Source organism: Marmota flaviventris, chromosome 1 (assembly GCF_047511675.1).
Source record: "Marmota flaviventris isolate mMarFla1 chromosome 1, mMarFla1.hap1, whole genome shotgun sequence".
NCBI lineage: Eukaryota > Metazoa > Chordata > Mammalia > Rodentia > Sciuridae > Marmota > Marmota flaviventris.
In genome coordinates, this window is record NC_092498.1 from 108,461,017 (window position 1) to 108,481,349 (window position 20,333).

The window sequence follows — 20,333 nt, forward strand, 5'->3', positions numbered from 1 at the left end:
AAAGAAAATTGCTTCCAGTAATTTTTCTTTTACCATATGGTATATCTTGGGTTTTACCTATACTTATGCTGCAATGGTAATGGTTGTATGTAATTCCCTGTCCAATCCCTCTGTAGGTATTATTCACCTAGTTCTCAAAATGGCTGTACACAGTTTAATTCTATTATTATCCCATTTTAGAAATGAGAAAACCGAGTTACATCCATGTAGTAACTCGGATAAGGACACATGTCTAGCAGGTGGTTTCTGAGCAGTGAATAAACCTGTGAGTTTACCAGTTTTCTCCTGAAATATCACCACAGTTACGGGAAATAAATTTTAAAGGGTATATGCCAAAAGGGTCAAGGAGATGAAAAAAAAACGGTAATATTTTAAGACATTTAAGAATAAGAACACATCAGGATCTGAGTTTGCAAGTGGGGAAGCCTAGCAGCAAGCCAACTTGATTTTATAGCCCAGTTTTCAGGAATAGCAGGAAACAAGCATTTGCAAAGCTAGAGACAAGAAGTGGGGGCTGAATGAGGACATTTTGGAATGAGGTCTAATAGATGTTTTGACCCCATTTACCCTTCTTCTACTTAGAGGAGACTGGAAATTGCCCCTCTCTAACCTTGGAAGAACATGGCAGTTTTATTCGCTGCAAGGGATCAGTCAGAGGAATTCTGGACAGGGGTCCCTGGGTACTACTGAAGGCAGAGTTATTGCTCTGGAACTTGAGAGCATTAAATAAAAATCTGAAAATCTATAGGAAACAATGTGATGGTCCCAGAAAAACGTCAGCATCCAGGTTTATAAAGAACCTAACTCTCTCCTACCTGCCTGTAGAAGACTGGAAAAGTCCTCTCTTGAGAAATTGATCAATCAATCAACAGGAAAATCCTGAAGATACTGACATCTGGTTACCCACCAAATGGTCAAGATGAGTCTTTCTTTGGTGGGTTCATCCCATGCACACAGAGAGTTCCTCAATGAGTTTTTTTACTCTCACCCACAAATGTAAATAGACAGCCAACAATATCAGGGTATTTTCAAAAAACTTTTAAGTTTAAAATAGATTTAAAATAGATTTAAGAAGAAAATAGAAAATGAAACATAACAAGTGAATCAAATTTGAAGTATACAGAAAACTTACAGGAAGTGGGAAACTTGAAAAACCCTAGAAAGTACTCAGAGAGGTAAGAGAAAATACAACAAATTTATCACAAGAACAAGAGGCTCCTAAAAATTTCAGAGAACAGTAGCAGCAGCAACAACAAAATCTCCCCTGGAAGTTAAAATGCATTAGCAACAAAAAATTAAATATAAGAGGTGAAGAATAGAGTTAAAGATATAATGTTGTCTCCCAAAATTAGAACTGAAAGACAAAGAGATGTATACAAGAGGGAAGAAGAGATAAAAAAACAATTAAAGCATCAGTTCTGGAGATTCAACAAAAATAGTAGAATTTTCAAAAAGAAAGCACAGAGAAAATTGAAAGCAACTCACTTTAAAGAAATGTCTCAATTTATTTCCCAAATGAAAATACCTCAATGTCCAGCAAAATGGATGAGAATGGATCTATACTAAGAAATAAGTGGTGAAATTTTGGAGTGATGGAGACAGAAATATTGTAAAAATGTCTAAATCCACACACACTCACATTCTTGCTAACCCACGTACAGGTACTTTCACAGAATCAGATTTCCATGACATTGGAAACTATTGGAAATATGACCTGAACACAGTGAGAGATGAGTCAACATCCTAAAAGAAGAAGATTTCCAAATTGTAATTTTATACCTCATTTGATATTCAACAAAGAATTGGACATGAAAGATATATCTAGGTATGTACATCTCCAAGATTTTGGCTTTTATTTCTTTTGAACAAGTTACTAGACACTATGTTCCACTACACTATTGAAGGTTATAAACAATAATGAAGAATGCATAGGTTCCAAAAAAATATTAAGGATTTTAGTTGTCTTTTCAGGCTACCATAACTAATTACCATGTACTGGGTGGCTAAACCAAAAATTTAATTTTTCATAGTTCTGGAAGTTTGAAGTTCCAGAAAAAAAGATCCAGCAAAGTCAATTTTGATGAAGGCTCTCTTCCTGGTTGGACTGATGTTAAAAGTGTTAACTGTTGTCATGTTCTTACTGGATAGCTGCCTTTTTGTTATGTCCTCATAGGGCCCTTCCTCAGGGTATGTGCATGCAGAGAAAGAGTGAATACCCTGATGCTCTTTTGATAAGGACACTAATTTGACAGGATCAGGGCCCCATCCCTGTGACCTCACTTCACCTTGATTACTTCATTATTCCAATTTCATCATTGCACAAACGTCATAGAGTTTATTTATTTACACAAATTTAGGTGGGATTTTTTTTCTGTTCCTGATATTCAATCTAGGTCATTTGATGTTCTCTGTATCTGATATAGGATCTCTGTGAATTTTTGACAGTCTTGTTCTTTCAGTGAAACAAATCATATAACAACTTCTGCCATTTTACTTTTATTCTTTAGATTGTAGCCATGGTGAAATGGGACATGCTTGTCTGGTGAGCAATAACCATCACTGACTGTCAACCTTCATGGTCTTTTATCACTTACAATTTTGATTTCAGGTCCAAAAATCTAATGTGTTCTTACTGACAACATCAGCAATGGACTTAACACTAAAGGACCATGATACAAAACACCAGATTCCATCAACGATAGAGAAAATAATGTAATCAGGACATGGTAAACATGAGAGGTATGAGGCTGTCACTGGCCACTATCCTATATGTAGCCTGTCATTGGTGGAAATATCATTATTAAGTATATGACTGTCTAACTACTCTGGAGATTAGAGCTTCAGCATATGAATTTGGGGGACACATTCAGTCCACAACATTCTGCTCCTAGCTCCTCCTCCCTCACAATTCATGGCCTTGCATGTGAAATACTTTAATTCTGTTACAGTAACTCCTTTTCAGTCCTGTCCCTTATTCTAGCATCAACTCTAAAGTCTAAAGTTCAAAGTCAGTTAAGTAGAATTGGACTCTAGGTGCAATTCTTGAGGAAGACTTCTTCTGTAGCTATAAGCATATGAAACCAGACATGTACGTGCTTCCAAAACAATGGTGTGACAGGCAGAAGACAGACATTTTAATTCCAGACGGGAGAAATGACAGAAGAAGAAAAAAAGTGACAGGTCTCAAACAAATGAAAAATCAGTGAGAAAAAGCTCATTAGAAATTAAGCCTCAAGGCTTGGTTTGTTACTCTACCCTCCTCCTTGGATGACAGCATTGTCTTCATTGCTCTGTAGGGTAGCCCTGCCCTTTTGGCTTAGTGGGGCTGGGGTTCCATATGATGGTATCCTAAACGGTAAATACCCTCCTCTGATATTAAGTGAGGGCAACCCTACCCTCTGGGTTTGGGTGGGAGTGGCATCCCTGAGAATCTTTGACTGACATTTTGGTTCATTCTTCCCTTCCCTTGGTAATGCCTGTTCATAGCAGTGTAGTTCATTCTCCTATCCTGTCTAATCCCCAAAGTCTGAGAGGTTTTGTTCCCTCTTTCCCAATTTCTCTGCCTACTTTAATTCCAGTGGGCACTGTTTCTGCTGGCATTACCTGTCTCTGTTTCTGGCTTTCTGCTGAGGTGGTTGATTAAACTTGTGGTTGATTAAATATGTGGCTCACACACACTAATCTCTTTATCAAGTGGTAATTCAGCTAAATCCTTAGTGTTCTCTCTCTTTCAATGTGGACAGGCTGAGAATTTTCCAAATCTTCAAGTTCTGTTTCCTTCTTGCTTAACAGTCCTTCTAATTTCTCTCTCTCCTATTGCATTTTACCTGAAGTGGTATGGAGATATCAAACAGCTCTTTCAACACTTTGCTTAGAAATCTCCTCAGCCTAATATCCAGTATCAATTCCACTTCCCACAAAACACTAGAACAATAATACAATTCAGACAAGTTCCTTGCTACTTTTAAACAAGGACTGGCTTTCATTTAATTTCTCATATGCTTTTATTTCTTATTTCCATCTGAGATGGATCAGAAAGGACTTTGACATTAACATTCTAATGAACATTCTGCCATGATTATTTATGCATTGCTGGAAGATGATAGAATTTTTGTCTCTAGCTGCTGTATTTTCCTCCTGAGCTCTATGTTTTCACAAACAGACTTTTCAGGACAATCTCTTTTTCTAGAATGCAACTCAGAATCCTTCTGGCCTCTACTTGTCACTCAGTTCCAAATCCATGTTTTTAGGTATTTGATACAGAAGTACTTGGCTCCTTTTAAAATCTACTTGGGCTGATTTATTGGTCTGCTTGGGCTGCAATAACAAATACCATAGACTGGATAACACAGACAATAAATTCATTTTCTAACAATTTGGATGCTGGAAGTCTCAGGTCAAGGTCATGGAGGGTCAATTTCTGGTGAAAGCTCTCTTCCTGGCTTGTAGATACATGTCTTCTTAATATGTCCTCAAATGGACATTTCTCAGCCTATGGGGTTGGTAGAGAGAGGGAGAGAGGAAAAGGGAGAAGAAGAGGAAGAGCTTTGTGGAAAAGAAGAGAGAGGAAGAGAGAGAGAGAGAAAAGAGAGCATGCTCTGCTGTCTTATTATAAGGACACTAAGCCTGTTGGATGGGGGCCCATCCTAATGAACTCATTTAAGTTAAATTTGCTTCCTTACCCCAAATACAGCCACACTGGGGGTTAAGGTTCAACATGTAAATTTTATTTGGGGTGAAGGACAGAATTAAAGGCATTCTGAAAAGGAGAGAGGTGAAGGAAATCTTCAAGGCAAGGTGAAAGAAGTCAAAGTGCTTTGTTACATATGGGATCTGATGTGGTGGAGGATGGGACTTATTCTTGAGTGTGAGATTTTTGGGACACCTTAATGGTATGCAAAAACTAAGAACTTCCCTCTCTACAGAGAGTGAAAAGGGGAAAGGAGAATGGAGTGGTTTGGGAGAGGGGATTACCAACCTTAAGGAAAACACAAAGTTGTACCAGAATAAGTGTAATCACACTTCATAGTTAAACTGTGAGCAGTGATTAATTCACAGAAAAGTATACATATATAGCTAATCACAGCTTTTCATATAACTGTATTGGGAGATTCATCAAAGGTAGACTATTCCTGTGTTTTTAGGGTGAAATATTAGAGTTTTAAATCTTCATCTTCTCAGTAGAATTGGATAACAATACCTGAAGCAGAAACAACAAAAAATGTAGTATATGCATAAGAAAAGCCACAGAGATATGTTTGCAACAACAAATAAATATAAGGCTCAGTTTAAGGAATCTAAGTGGACCTCAATTATAAAAAGCAAAAATCTATTTGACTCATAAACATATATACATACACACACACACGGGTATATACATACATATGTATGTGTGTATATAAGTGTGTGTATGTGCATACATACAAACAGCTTTGCTAAAAATAAATGGATGCCTTGGTGGTCTCTTTAGGGTTTACTATGTATAGAAACATGTCACTGACAAACAGATAATTTGACTTCTTCCTTTCCTACTTGTATACATTTTATTTATATCTCTTGCCTGATTGCTCCTGCTAAAGTTTCCAGTACTATATCGAATAAGAGTGGTAAGAGTATGCATCCTTGTCTTGTTCCTAATTTTAGAGAAAATGCTGAGTTTTCCCCCACTCAGTATGATGTTGTCTATGAGTTTGTTATACATAAACTCTATCATGTTATGAACCTTCTATACTTAGTATATTCAGGGTTTTTAAATATGAAGGAATATCAAATTTTATCAAAGACTTTTTCTGCACCTATTAAGATGATCATGTGACTTTTATTCTTGATTTTGATAATGCGGTGAATTACATTTATTGATTCACATGTATTGAACCAGTCTTGCCTCCCTGGAATGAAACCAATTTGATCATGGTGAATGATTTTTTAAAATGTGATATTAAATTCATTTAGCAATATTTTATTGAGGATTTTTATATCTATGTCATCAAGGATATTTGTCTATAGATTTATTTTTTTATTGCATCCTTATCAGGTTTTCAGAACAGGGTAATACTGACTTCATAGAATGAGTTCAGAAGAGTTCTTTCCCTTTCTATTTATTCAATGGTTTGAGGAGCATTGATATTAGTTCTTCTCTGAAAGTCTGGCAAAATTAGCGAATTCCTTCAGTTCTGGTCTTGCCTTTGTTGGGAGAAATTTTATTGTTGCTTCAATCTCATTGCTTGTTATTGATCAGTCTAGCTTTTAAAAAATATACTCTTGGTCTAATTTTGGTGACTCATATGTATCTAGAAATGTGTTTATTTCTTCTAGATTTTCAATTTTTTGGCATATAATTTTTCAAAATATTCTATAATGGTCTTCTATATTTTAATGGTATCTGTTATAATATCCCGTTTTTCATGCTTAGCTTTATTAATTTAATTGGGTCTTCTCTCTCTTTTGGTTAGTTTTGCTAAAACTTGTCAATTTTGTTTATATTTCAAAGAGCCAGATCTTTATTTCATCGATCCTCTATATTGTTCTTTTATTCTCTATTTCATTTGTTTTGGCTCTGAACTTGATTCTTTCTTTCTTTCTACTGATTTTGGGTTTGATTTGTTCTTGCTTTTCAAATATAAGGGGGAAAAAGATAATATTGAAATAGAAGGTGGACCATTAGGAAGGGGAAAAAAGAGGGTAGTGGGGGTAATAAAGGATAATGGGGAGGATAGATATCATCAAAGTATATTAATGCATGTATGGAAATGCCACAAAGAAACCCACTTTCCTGTATAATTAGCATGCACTAATAATTATAATAATAAATAAATAAACAAATGATTAAAGAGGTAAGAGAAGTATCCCAAGTTAATCTACCAAAGGCCAAGACAGGAGCTCCAGCTAAGGTCAGCTTCTCTCCTATCTCCATTGTCTTTGCTCTAACCACTTTCCTATACTGCCTTCCAAGTTTGGTAATGTTGGTGCTGATCACTGGCATTGTGTTTCAAACTAACTCCCTTTTTAATTTCTAATTACCTTCATAAGACAGTAATTGTTTTTTCACATTGACTGGAATAGAAATTCTTGAAAATGGCAAGTTTGTAAAGAATTACAGCATTTTGCATTAGGAAACCAGTGGTTGAGGTCTTTAGTACCTCAACATAAATAATTGCCAGTGGATATCACATTTCCACCAGGCACATACTTCCGTCATATTAAGTGCATCCTGAATTTTTACTTATTAGTTTGGACTCCAGTGGCTGAGAAATCAGTTTTTGATGTTTGTAATCATAGAAGTAGTTTGTGCAGCTCTGACCCATTTTTTTGGGGAAACAAATCTAAGGTTAATATGTGACTATGCTTTGTCTTCCTTGTTCATTTAATTCCCTCTGGATTAGGGTGAGTCATCATGAAAAAGGAGTTTGATAAAGTTTCTCTAATTAAAAATTACCTTGAAGGCTCCTGCCCTTTCTCTGGGTTTGGTTAATTGAAGGTTTCTATCAAACTAATATGAAGGTTTTCTCATCGATATTTCAAACCTGCTGATACATTTGTGTACTCTGTGAATTGTGAATATCTTGGGGACCTTTACTATTTTCAGTTTGCCATTCTCATTAATATTTCACCAGTAAGGTGAAAAGGACAGGAAGTACAATTCCGAAGGTTAGGAGAAAGCGAGTGAGGGAAGACTGTGTGGTAGGCAGAGGAGAGAGAAGATGAGATGTATAATGGGGGAAGAAGGCAGTTTGGAAAGTAAGTGCAGAGACGAAGTGAGAGGAGGAGGAAAGTGAAACCTCAGAAGACATATGGAAGAAATAACAATAAAACCAAAAATAGGGGAAAAAGTAATTTAAATCTAGTGAGATGAATATAAAAAAGAGCTTTTAGATTTTAGGTTCATAAAATATCATCTCTTATTATAGGACCAAAAGGCCATGATGTTTATGGTCAATGAAGAGAGTTGGTTTCATGTAAATGTGTATGATTTGAACATTCTTTTTTTTCTTTTTTTAAAAAAATAGAGCTTTAGAGTTATACATAGTATATGGGTTTATTCCTACAAACTCATACATGTATAGAATTTGATTTCAGTTCATGATATCCCCCTTTTACCTTCCATACCTCCTCCCTCCTCCATTCTCCTTTTGATACTCTGCTAGATTTCATTTTGCTTGTGTATTTGTTTATATTTGATTAGTTCCTTTTACTTACACATAAAGGAGAAATTCCCTGTGGTATATTTACATGTGCACATAACATGATTTATTTATTTACTTATTCTAATTAGTTATATAGGACAGCAGAATGCATTTTGATTCATTTTAGACAATTGCAGCACAACTTTTCATTTACCTGCTTGTATATGATGTAGGGTTGCACATATGTGCAGTCATATGTGTACCTAGGTAGGGTAATGATGTCCACCTTCATTCCACCATCTTTCCTGTCCCCATGCTCTCCCCTCCCCTCCCCCCCTTTGCCCAATCAAAATTTCTCCATTTTTCTCATGTTGCCCTCCACCCCCATTATGGATCAGCATCCATTTATCAGAGATATTCAGCTTTTGTTTTTGGGGGATTGGCATACTTTGTTTAGCATGATATTCTCCAACTCTATCCATTTACTGGCAAATGGCATAATTTTATTCTCTTTTGAAAAAGAGTATTATCTCATTGTGTATATACCACAGTTTCTTTATCCATTCATCTACTGAAGGGCATCTATTTTGGTTCCACAGTTTAGCTATTATGAATTGAGCTGCTGTAAACATTGATGTGGGTGCATCACTGTAGTATGCTGATTTTAAGTCCTTTGGGTATAGACTGAGGAGTGGGATAGCTGGGTCAAATGGTGATTCCATTCCAAGTTTTCTAAGGAATCTCCATACTGCTTTCCAGATTGGCTGCACCAATTTGCAGTCCCACCAGCAATATGCCTTTTCCCCCACATCCTCACCAATATTTATTGTTGTTTTTATTCTTGATAACAGCCATTCTGACTGGCGTGAGATAAAATCTTAAAGTAGTTTTGATTTGCATTTCTCTAATTGCTACAGATGTTGAACATTTTTTTTCATATATTTGATGATTGATTGTATATTTTCTTCTGAGAAGGGTCTGTTCAGGTACTTAGGCCATTTATTGATTGGGTTGTTTGTTTTTTGGTGTTAAGTTTTTTGAGTTCTTTATATATCCTGGAGATTAGTGCTCTATCTGATGTGCGTGTGGCAAAAATTTGCTCCCACAACGTAGGTTCTCTCTTCACCTCATTTATTGTTTCTTTTGCTGAGAAGAAGCTTTTTAGTTTGAATCCATCCCATTTATTGATTCTTGATTTTATTTCTTGCGCTTTAGGAGTCTTGTTAAGGAAGTTGGGGCCTATTCCAATATGATGAAGATTTGGACCTACTTTTTCCTCTGTTAGTCGCAGAATCTCTGGCCTAATTTCTAGGTCCTTGATCCACTTCGAGTTGAGTTTTGTGCATGGTGAGAGATAGGGATTTAGTTTTATTTTGCTGCATATGGCTTTCCAGTTTCCTTTGATTTGAATCTCTGTGCCTTCTTCTATCCCAATAAATCTTAGATTTGGTCTTTTGATTCTATCCCATAATTCTTGGATGTTCTGTTCATGGTTTCTTATCATCTTCACTACGAGGTCAACTTTATTTTCTAGATTGTATACTTTGTCTTCATTATCTGATGTTCTGTCTTCCAAGTGAACTAGTCTGTTGGTGATGCTTTGTATTGAATTTTTAAATTTGGTTTATAATTTCTTTCATTTCAAGGATTTCTGATTTTTTTTTCGAATCTCTCTCTTTCTTGAAGCAATCTTTGCTACCTGTATATTTTCTCCCTTATCTCTTTGTTGGAGTGATCAATTTTTGCCTGTAATTGCTCTCTTATGTCATTCTTTAATTCACAGATAGTTTTAATTAGGTACATTATCAACTCTTTCTCTGACATTTCATCAACTGTGCTATCAATAGATTCTATTATTGTAGTATCTTGGTTTGTTTGGGGCACTTTCTTCTTTTGATTTTCATGCTGTCTGTGTGTCTTCCTTTTTTTGCAGTGCAGATCTGAGGTATTACAATCTCTATCCTATAATCTTGTAAGTGTCCCTGCAGACTACCTGTACCTCCCCTTGGTGTTGGGCTTCTAGTCCCCGGCTGGTATCCTGTGATGGATGCTACTGCAACTAAAGGTGGTGATGGTCATAGCGGTGGTAACTCAAGCAGTGGGGGTGTCCCAAGATGGATGCAACCACTTGCAGAGTTGGGGCTGAAAGGGTAGGCCTTACAATGGCTTTGGGCTGTCTGTTTGGAGATGCAGCTGCCTCTAGGCCTTGTCTGTTGTCATAAGGTTGAGGCTGCTATGTGGGGAGGGCGATGGCTGCAGTGCCCCAAGATGGAGGTGGGCTAGGCCTGGGTCCCAGGTGGGTTAGTAGGGGTGGTACTGGGCCTGACCTAGGCCTGGGCTTCTTTGTGGGTCTGCTGGGTGGTTCTGGTCCTAACCTGGGCCTAGGCTCCCACGTGGGTTGGCAGAAATGGCCTAGGCCTGGGCCAGGGGTCTGGTATGGTTTGGCAGATCGACGGGGGCAGTCTCGGGCCTGGGATGGCCTGGCCCGTCCTCCACATAACATGATTCTTAAAGAATTCATTCTGCGTGGCCTCTGCTTTCTCACCCCTCCACTCTGCCTCTTGATCTCCTTCTTCTACACTGCTGATCTTACCTACATCTTTATGATATACTATCCTTCCTCCTTCTTTCCTTTATTTTGCTCTAATTTTTACATATGAGAGAAAACTTTCAACCTCTGAGTTCCTGAGTCTGGCTTTGTTTCACTTAGCATAATGTTCTCCATTGCTGTCCATTAACTAGCAAATTTCATTCTTTTTTATGGCCGAGTAGAACTCCACTGTGTATACATATACCACAACTTCTTAATCCATTCATCTATTGATGGCATAAGTATGGATTCCATAATTTAGTTATTGTGGATTGTGCTGATAAAACATTGAGGTGGCTATATTGCTATAATATGGTGATTCTAGTGCTTTGGGGAAAATACTGAGAAACTGGATAGCTTGATCATATGGTGGTTCCATCACTAGTTTTTGAGGAATTTCCATACTGCTTCCCAGAGAGGTACTGTTCTACAGTTCTACCAACAATATACAAGTGTGCCTTTTCCCCACATTCTTGCCAGCATTTGTTATTTTCAACATTCTTTAAAAAATATTTTTGTTAGTGCATTATTGCTATATATAACATTGAGGTTCATTTTGATTTAATCATACTTGCATGGAATATAATTTGTTCCACTTTAGTCCCCAGAACTTCGTCTTTTCCTCCATTCCTCCCTAGCCCTGTTCCCCTTCTTCTACCATACTGGTATTTCTCCTAATTTTTTAAAAGTTTTTAAAATTAGTGCTTTATAGATATATATAAAGGTGAAATTCACTGTGGTATATTCACAGATGTACAGAGCATAATTTGGTCAATTTCATTCTACTGTTCCTCTCTCTTCTCATATCTCCTCCCTCCCCTCAATCCCCTTTCTCTTTTCCATATTTCCCTTCTATTTATTGGGATTCCTCCCACCTTTCTCCCCCCCTCCCTTATTTTGGACTAGCTTCCACTTATGAGAGAAAACATTTGACCCTTGACTTTCTGAATCTGGCTTATTTCACTGAGCATGATGTTGTTCACTTCCATCCATTTACTATCATTTACAGTTAAAACTCCATTCTGTATCTATTGTGTTTCATCTATCGACAGGCACCTGGGCTGGTTCCATAACTTGGCTACTGTGAATTGTGTTGCTATAAACATTGATGTTCCTGAATCACTAGAGTATGCTGATTTTAGTTCTTTGGGATAAATTCTGAGGAGTGGGATAGCTAGGACAATGGTGTTTCCATTCCTAGACTTTTGATGAATCTACATGCTGACTTATAGTAATCATTAAGAATATAAATAATAATACATGCTGGTGATGATGTGCAATAAAAAGTGTATTTTTCATACATTTTTGGTGAGTCTGCAAATGTCCAACCACTTTGAACATTCTTTTATTTTTAGTCTAAATGAGTTTATTTATTTTTTTTATAATTTTTATTGTTGTTGTTCAAAACATTACATAGTTCTTGATATATCATATTTCACATTTTGATTCAAGTGGGTTATGAACTCCCATTTTTACCCCGTGTACAGATTGCAGAATCACATCGGTTACACATCCATTGATTTACATATTGCCATACTAGTGTCTGTTGTATTCTGCTGCCTTTCCTATCTTCTACTATCCCCCCTCCCCTCCACTCCTCTCCCCTCTTCTCTCTCTACCCCCTCTACTGTCATTCATTTCTCCCCCTTGTTTTTTTTCCCTTTCCCCTCACTTCCTCTTGTATGTAATTTTGTATAACCATGAGGGTCTCCTTCCATTTCCATGCAATTTCCCTTCTCTCTCCCTTTCCCTCCCACCTCTCACCCCTGTTTAATGTTAATCTTCTTCTCATGCTCTTCGTCCCTACTCTGTTCTTAGTTAGTCTCCTTATATCAAAGAAGACATTTGGCATTTGTTTTTTAGGGATTGGCTAGCTTCACTTAGCATAATCTGCTCTAATGCCATCCATTTCCCTGCAAATTCTATGATTTTGTCATTTTTTAATGCAGAGTAATACTCCATTGTGTATAAATGCCACATTTTTTTTTATCCATTCGTCTATTGAAGGGCATCTAGGTTGGTTCCACAGTCTTGCTATTGTGAATTGTGCTGCTATGAACATCAATGTAGCAGTGTCCCTGTAGTATGCTCTTTTTAGGTCTTTAGGGAATAGACCGAGAAGGGGAATAGCTGGGTCAAATGGTGGTTCCATTCCCAGCTTTCCAAGAAATCTCCATACTGTTTTCCAAATTGGCTGCACCAATTTGCAGTCCCACCAGCAATGTACAAGTGAACCCTTTTCCCCACATCCTCGCCAGCACTTGTTGTTGTTTGACTTCATAATGGCTGCCAATCTTACTGGAGTGAGATGGTATCTTAGGGTGGTTTTGATTTGCATTTCTCTGACTGCTAGAGATGGTGAGCATTTTTTCATGTACTTGTTGATTGATTGTATGTCCTCCTCTGAGAAGTGTCTGTTCAGGTCCTTGGCCCATTTGTTGATTGGGTTATTTGTTTTCTTATTGTTTAATTTTTTGAGTTCTTTATATACTCTGGATATTAGGGCTCTATCTGAAGTGTGAGGAGTAAAGATTTGTTCCCAGGATGTAGGCTCCCTATTTACCTCTCTTATAGTTTCTTTTGCTGAGAAAAAACATTTTAGTTTGAGTAAGTCCCATTTGTTGATTCTAGTTATTAACTCTTGTGCTATGGGTGTCCTATTGAGGAATTTGGAGCCCGACCCCACAGTATGCAGATCGTGGCCAACTTTTTCTTCTATCAGACGGCGTGTCTCTGATTTGATATCAAGCTCCTTGATCCATTTTGAGTTAACTTTTGTGCATGGCGAGAGAAAGGGATTCAGTTTCATTTTGTTGCATATGGATTTCCAGTTTCCCCAGCACCATTTGTTGAAGATGCTATCCTTCCTCCATTGCATGCTTTTAGCCCCTTTATCAAATATAAGATAGTTGTAATATTGTGGATTGGTTTCTGTGTCCTCTATTCTGTACCATTGGTCCACCTGCCTGTTTTGGTACCAGTACCATGCTGTTTTTGTTACTATTGCTCTGTAGTATAGTTTGAAGTCTGGTATCGCTATACCACCTGATTCACACTTCCTGCTTAGAGTTGTTTTTGCTATTCTAGGTCTTTTATTTTTCCATATGAATTTCATGATTGCTTTCTCTATTTCTACAAGAAATGCCATTGGGATTTTGATAGGCATTGCATTAAACCTATAGAGAACTTTTGGTAATATCTCCATTTTGATGATGTTAGTTATGCCTATCCATGAACAGGGTATATTTTTCCATCTTCTAAGATCTTCTATTTCTCTCTTTAGGGTTCTGTAGTTTTCATTGTATAAGTCTTTCACCTCTTTTGTTAGGTTGATTCCCAAGTATTTTATTTTTTTTGAGGATATTGTGAATGGAGTGGTTGTCCTCTTTTCCATTTCAGAGGATTTGTCGCTGATATACAGGAATGCCTTTGATTTATGCATGTTGATTTTATATCCTGCCACTTTGCTGAATTCGTTTATTAGCTCTAATAGTTTCTTTGTAGACCCTTTTGGGTCTGCTAGGTATAGAATCATGTCAGCTGCAAATAGTGATAATTTAAGTTCTTCTTTTCATATTTTTATGCCTTTAATTTCTTTTGTCTGTCTAATTGCTCTGGCCAGTGTTTCAAGAACTATGTTGAACAGAAGTGGAGAGAGAGGGCATCCCTGTCTTGTTCCAGATTTTAGAGGGAATGCCTTCAATTTTTCTCTGTTCAGAATGATGCTAGCCTGAGGCTTAGCATAGATAGCTTTTACAATATTGAGGTATGTTCCTGTTATCCCTAGTTTTTCTAGAGTTTTGAACATAAAGGGATGCTGTACTTTGTTGAATGCTTTTTCTGCATCTATCAAGATGATCATGTGGTTCTTATCTTTCAGTCTATTGATGTGGTGAATAACATTTATTGATTTCCGTATATTGAACCAGCCTTGCATCTCAGGGATGAATCCTACTAGATCATGGTGCACAATTTTTTTGATATGTTTTTGTATCCGATTCGCCAGAATTTTATTGAGGATTTTTGCATCTAGATTCATTAGAGATATTGGTCTGTAGTTTTCTTTCTTTGAAGTGTCTTTGTCTGGTTTAGGAATCAGGGTGATGTTGGCCTCGTAGAATGAATTTGGAAGTTCTCCCTCTTTTTCTATTTCCTGGAATAGCTTGAAAAGTATTGGTATTAGTTCTTCTTTAAAGGTTTTGTAAAACTCTGCTGTATACCCATCCGGTCCTGGGCTTTTCTTAGTTGGTAGTCTTTTGATGGCTTCTTCTATTTCCTCAATTGATATTGGTCTATTTAGGTTGTCTATATCCTCCTGACTCAATCTGGGTAGATCATATGACTTAAGAAATTTATCGATGCCTTCACTATCTTCTATTTTATTGGAGTATAAGGATTCAAAATAATTTCTAATTATCTTTTGTATTTCTGAATTGTCTGTTGTGATATTGCCTTTTTCATCCCATATGCTAGTAATTTGAGTTCTCTCTCTTCTTCTCTTCATTAGCATGCTTAAGGGTCTGTCGATCTTATTTATTTTTTCAAAGAACCAACTTTTAGTTTTGTCAATTTTTTCAATTGTTTCTTTTGTTTCGATTTCATTAATTCAGCTCTGATTTTAATTATTTCTTGCCTTCTACTTCTTTTGCTGTTGTTTTGCTCTTCTTTTTCTAGGATTTTGAGATGAAATGTGAGATCATTTATTTGTTGGTTTTTTCTTTTTTTAAGGAATGAACTCCAGGCAATGAATTTTCCTCTTAGAACTGCTTTCAATGTGTCCCATAGATTCCGATATGTTGTGTCTGTGTTTTCATTTATCTCTAAGAATTTTTTAATTTCCTCCTTGATGTCTTCTATAACCCATTGATCATTCAGTAACTTATTGTTCATTCTCCAAGTGATGCATGATTTTTCCTTCCTTCTTTTATCGTTGATTTCCAGTTTCATTCCATTATGATCAGATAAGATGCATGGTATTATCTCTACTCCTTTATAATGTCTAAGAGTTGCCCTGTGACATAATATATGATCTATTTTTGAGAAGGATCCATGTGCTGCTGAGAAAAAAGTGTAACTGCTTGATGTTGGGTGGTATATTCTATATATGTCAATTAAGTCTAGGTTATTAATTGTATTATTGAGTTCTATAGTTTCTTTTTTTTATTTTTATTTTTTTTATTGTTGGTTGTTCAAAACATTACATAGTTCTTGATATATCATCTTTCACACTTTGCTTCAAGTGGGTTATGAACTCCCATTTTTAGCCCATATACAGATTGAAGAATCACATCAATTACACATCCATTGATTTACATATTGCCATACTAGTGACTGTCATGTTCTGCTACCTTTCCTATCCTCTACTATCCCCCCTCCCCTCCCCACCCCTCTTCTCTCTCTACCCCCTCTACTGACCTTCATTTCTCCCCCTTGTATTATTTTTCCCTTTCCCCTCATTTCCTCTTGTATGTTCTTTTGTATAACCCTGAGGGTCTCTTTCCATTTCCATGCAATTTCCCTTTTCTCTCCCTTTCCCTCCCACCTCTCATCTCTGTTTAATGTTAATCTTCTTCTCATGCTCTTCGTCCCTACTCTGTTCTTAGTTACTCTCCTTATATCAAAGAAGACATTTGGCATTTGTTTTTTAGGGATTGGCTAGCTTCACTTAGCATAATCTGCTCTAGTGCCATCCATTTCCCTGCAAATTCTATGATTTTGTCATTTTTTAATGCAGAGTAATACTCCAGTGTGTATAAATGCCACATTTTTTTAATCCATTCATCTATTGAAGGGCATCTAGGTTGGTTCCACAGTCTTGCTATTGTGAATTGTGCTGCTATGAACATCGATGTAGCAGTGTCCCTGTAGCATGCTCTTTTTAGGTCTTTAGGGAATAGACCGAGAAGGGGAATAGCTGGGTCAAATGGTGGTTCCATTCCCAGCTTTCCAAGAAATCTCCATACTGCTTTCCAAATTGTCTGCACCAATTTGCAGTCCCACCAGCAATGTACAAGTGTACCCTTTTCCCCACATCCTCGCCAGCACTTGTTGTTGTTTGACTTCATAATGGCTGCCAATCTTACTGGAGTGAGATGGTATCTTAGGGTGGTTTTGATTTGCATTTCTCTGACTGCTAGAGATGGTGAGCATTTTTTCATGTACTTGTTGATTGATTGTATGTCCTCCTCTGAGAAGTGTCTGTTCAGGTCCTTGGCCCATTTGTTGATTGGGTTGTTTGTTATCTTATTGTATAATTTTTGGAGTTCTTTGTATACTCTGGATATTAGGGCTCTATCTGAAGTGTGAGGAGTAAAGATTTGTTCCCAGGATGTAGGCTCTCTATTTACCTCTCTTATTGTTTCTTTAGCTGAGAAAAAACTTTTTAGTTTGAGTAAGTCCCATTTGTTGATTCTAGTTATTAACTTTTGTGCTATGGGTGTCCTATTGAGGAATTTGGAGCCCGACCCCACAGAATGTAGATCGTAGCCAACTTTTTCTTCTATCAGACGGCGGGTCTCTGATTTGATATCAAGCTCCTTGATCCATTTTGAATTCACTTTTGTGCATGGCGAGAGAAAGGGATTCAGTTTCATTTTGTTGCATATGGATTTCCAGTTTTCCCAGCACCATTTGTTGAAGATGCTATCCTTCTTCCATTGCATGCTTTTAGCCCTTTTATCAAATATAAGATAGTTGTAGTTTTGTGGATTGGTTTCTGTGTCCTCTATTCTGTACCATTGGTCCACGTGCCTGTTTTGGTACCAGTACCATGCTGTTTTTGTTACTATTGCTCTGTGGTATAGTTTGAAGTCTGGTATCGCTATACCGCCTGATTCACACTTCCTGCTTAGCATTGTTTTTGCTATTCTAGGTCTTTTATTTTTCCATATGAATTTCATGATTGCTTTCTCTATTTCTACAAGAAATGCCGTTGGGATTTTGATTGGCATTGCATTAAACCTATAGAGAACTTTTGGTAATATTGCCATTTTGATGATGTTAGTTCTGCCTATCCATGAACAGGGTATATTTTTCCATCTTCTAAGATCTTCTTCTGTTTCTCTCTTTAGGGTTCTGTAGTTTTCATTGTATAAGTCTTTCACCTCTTTTGTTAGGTTGATTCCCAAGTATTTTATTTTTTTTGAAGATATTGTGAATGGAGTGGTTGTCCTCATTTCCATTTCAGAGGATTTGTCGCTGATATACAGGAATGCCTTTGATTTATGCATGTTGATTTTATATCCTGCCACTTTGCTGAATTCATTTATTAGCTCTAATAGTTTCTTTGTAGAGCCTTTTGGGTCTGCTAGGTATAGAATCATATCATCTGCAAATAGTGATAATTTAAGTTCTTCTTTTCCTATTTTTATGCCTTTAATTTCTTTCGTCTGTCTAATTGCTCTGGCCAGTGTTTCGAGAACTATGTTGAACAGAAGTGGAGAGAGAGGGCATCCCTGTCTTGTTCCAGATTTTAGAGGGAATGCCTTCAGTTTTTCTCCATTCAGAATGATGCTAGCCTGAGGCTTAGCATAGATAGCTTTTACAATATTGAGGTATGTTCCTGTTATCCCTAGTTTTTCTAGAGTTTTGAACATAAAGGGATGCTGTACTTTGTTGAATGCTTTTTCCGCATCTATCGAGATGATCATATGGTTCTTATTTTTCAGTCTATTGATGTGGTGAATAACATTTATTGATTTCCATATATTGAACCAGCCTTGCATCCCAGGGATGAATCCTACTTGATCATGGTGCACAATTTTTTTGATATGTTTTTGTATCCGATTAGCCAGAATTTTATTGAGGATTTTTGCATCTAGGTTCATTAGAGATATTGGTCTGTAGTTTTCTTTCTTTGAAGTGTCTTTGTCTGGTTTAGGTATCAGGGTGATGTTGGCCTCGTAGAATGAATTTGGAAGTTCTCCCTCTTTTTCTATTTCCTGAAGTAGCTTGAAAAGTATTGGTATTAGTTCCTCTTTAAAGGTTTTGTAAAATTCTGCTGTATACCCATCCGGTCCTGGGCTTTTCTTAGTTGGTAGTCTTTTGATGATTTCTTCTATTTCCTCGATTGATATTGGTCTGTTTAGGTTGTCTATATCCTCCTGACTCAATCTGGGCAGATCATATGACTTCAGAAATTTATCGATGCCTTCACTATCTTCTAATTTATTGGAGTATAAGGATTCAAAATAGTTTTTGATTATCTTCTGTATTTCTGAAGTGTCTGTTGTGATATTGCCTTTTTCATCCCGTATGCTAGTAATTTGAGTTCTCTCTCTTCTTCTCTTCGCTATCATGGCTAAGGGTCTGTCGATTTTGTTTATTTTTTCAAAGAACCAACTTTTAGTTTTGTCAATTTTTTCAATTGTTTCTTTTGTTTCGATTTCATTAATTTCAGCTCTGATTTTCATTATTTCTTGCCTTCTACATCTTTTGCTGTTGTTTTGCTCTTCTTTTTCTAGGATTTTGAGATGAAGTATGAGATCATTTATTTGTTTGTTTTTTCTTTTTTTAAGGAATGAACTCCAAGCAATGAATTTTCCTCTTAGAACTGCTTTCAATGTGTCCCATAGATTCCGATATGTTGTGTCTGTGTTTTCATTAATCTCTAAGAATTTTTTAATTTCCTCCTTGATGTCTTCTATAACCCATTGATCATTCAGTAACCTATTGTTCATTCTCCAATTGATGTATGCTTTTTCCTTCCTTCTTTTATCGTTGATTTTCAGTTTCATTCCATTATGATCAGATAGGATGCATGGTATTATCTCTACTCCTTTATATTGTCTAAGAGTTGCCCTGTGACATAATATATGATCTATTTTTTAGAAGGATCCATGTGCTGCTGAGAAAAAAGTGTAACTGCTTGATGTTGGGTGGTATATTCTATATATGTCAATTAAGTCTAGGTTATTAATTGTGTTATTGAGTTCTATAGTTTCCTTATTCAACTTTTGTTTGGAAGATCTGTCCAGTGGCGAGAGAGGTGTGTTGAAGTCTCCCATGATTATTGTATGGTGGTCTATTAGACTCTTGAACTTGAGAAGAGTTTGTTTGATGAACATACCTGCACCATTGTTTGGGGCATATATATTTATGATTGTTATGACTTGTTGGTGTATGGTTCCCTTAAGCAGTATGTAGTGTCCCTCTTTATCCCTTTTGATTAACTTTGGCTTGAAATCTATTTTATTTGATATGGGTATGGACACTCCTGCTTGTTTCCGAAGTCCATATGAGTGATATGATTTTTCCCAACCTTTCACCTTCAGCCTATATATGTCTTTTCCTATCAAATGCGTCTCCTGTAGGCAGCATATTGTTGGGTCTTGTTTTGAGATCCATTCTACTAGCCTGTGTCTCTTAATTGGTGAGTTTAAGCCATTAACATTTAGGGTTATTTTTGAGATATGGGTTGTTGTTCCAGCCATATTTGTTTATTTATGTTACTAAACATGGTTTGTTTTCCTCTTTGATTATTCCCCCCCCCCCTTTACTGTCCTACCTCCCACTGTTGGTTTTCATTGTTATTTTCCATTTCCTCTTCCTGTAATGTTTTGCCGAGGATATTTTGAAGAGATGGTTTTCTAGCTGCATATTCTTTTAACTTTTGTTTGTCG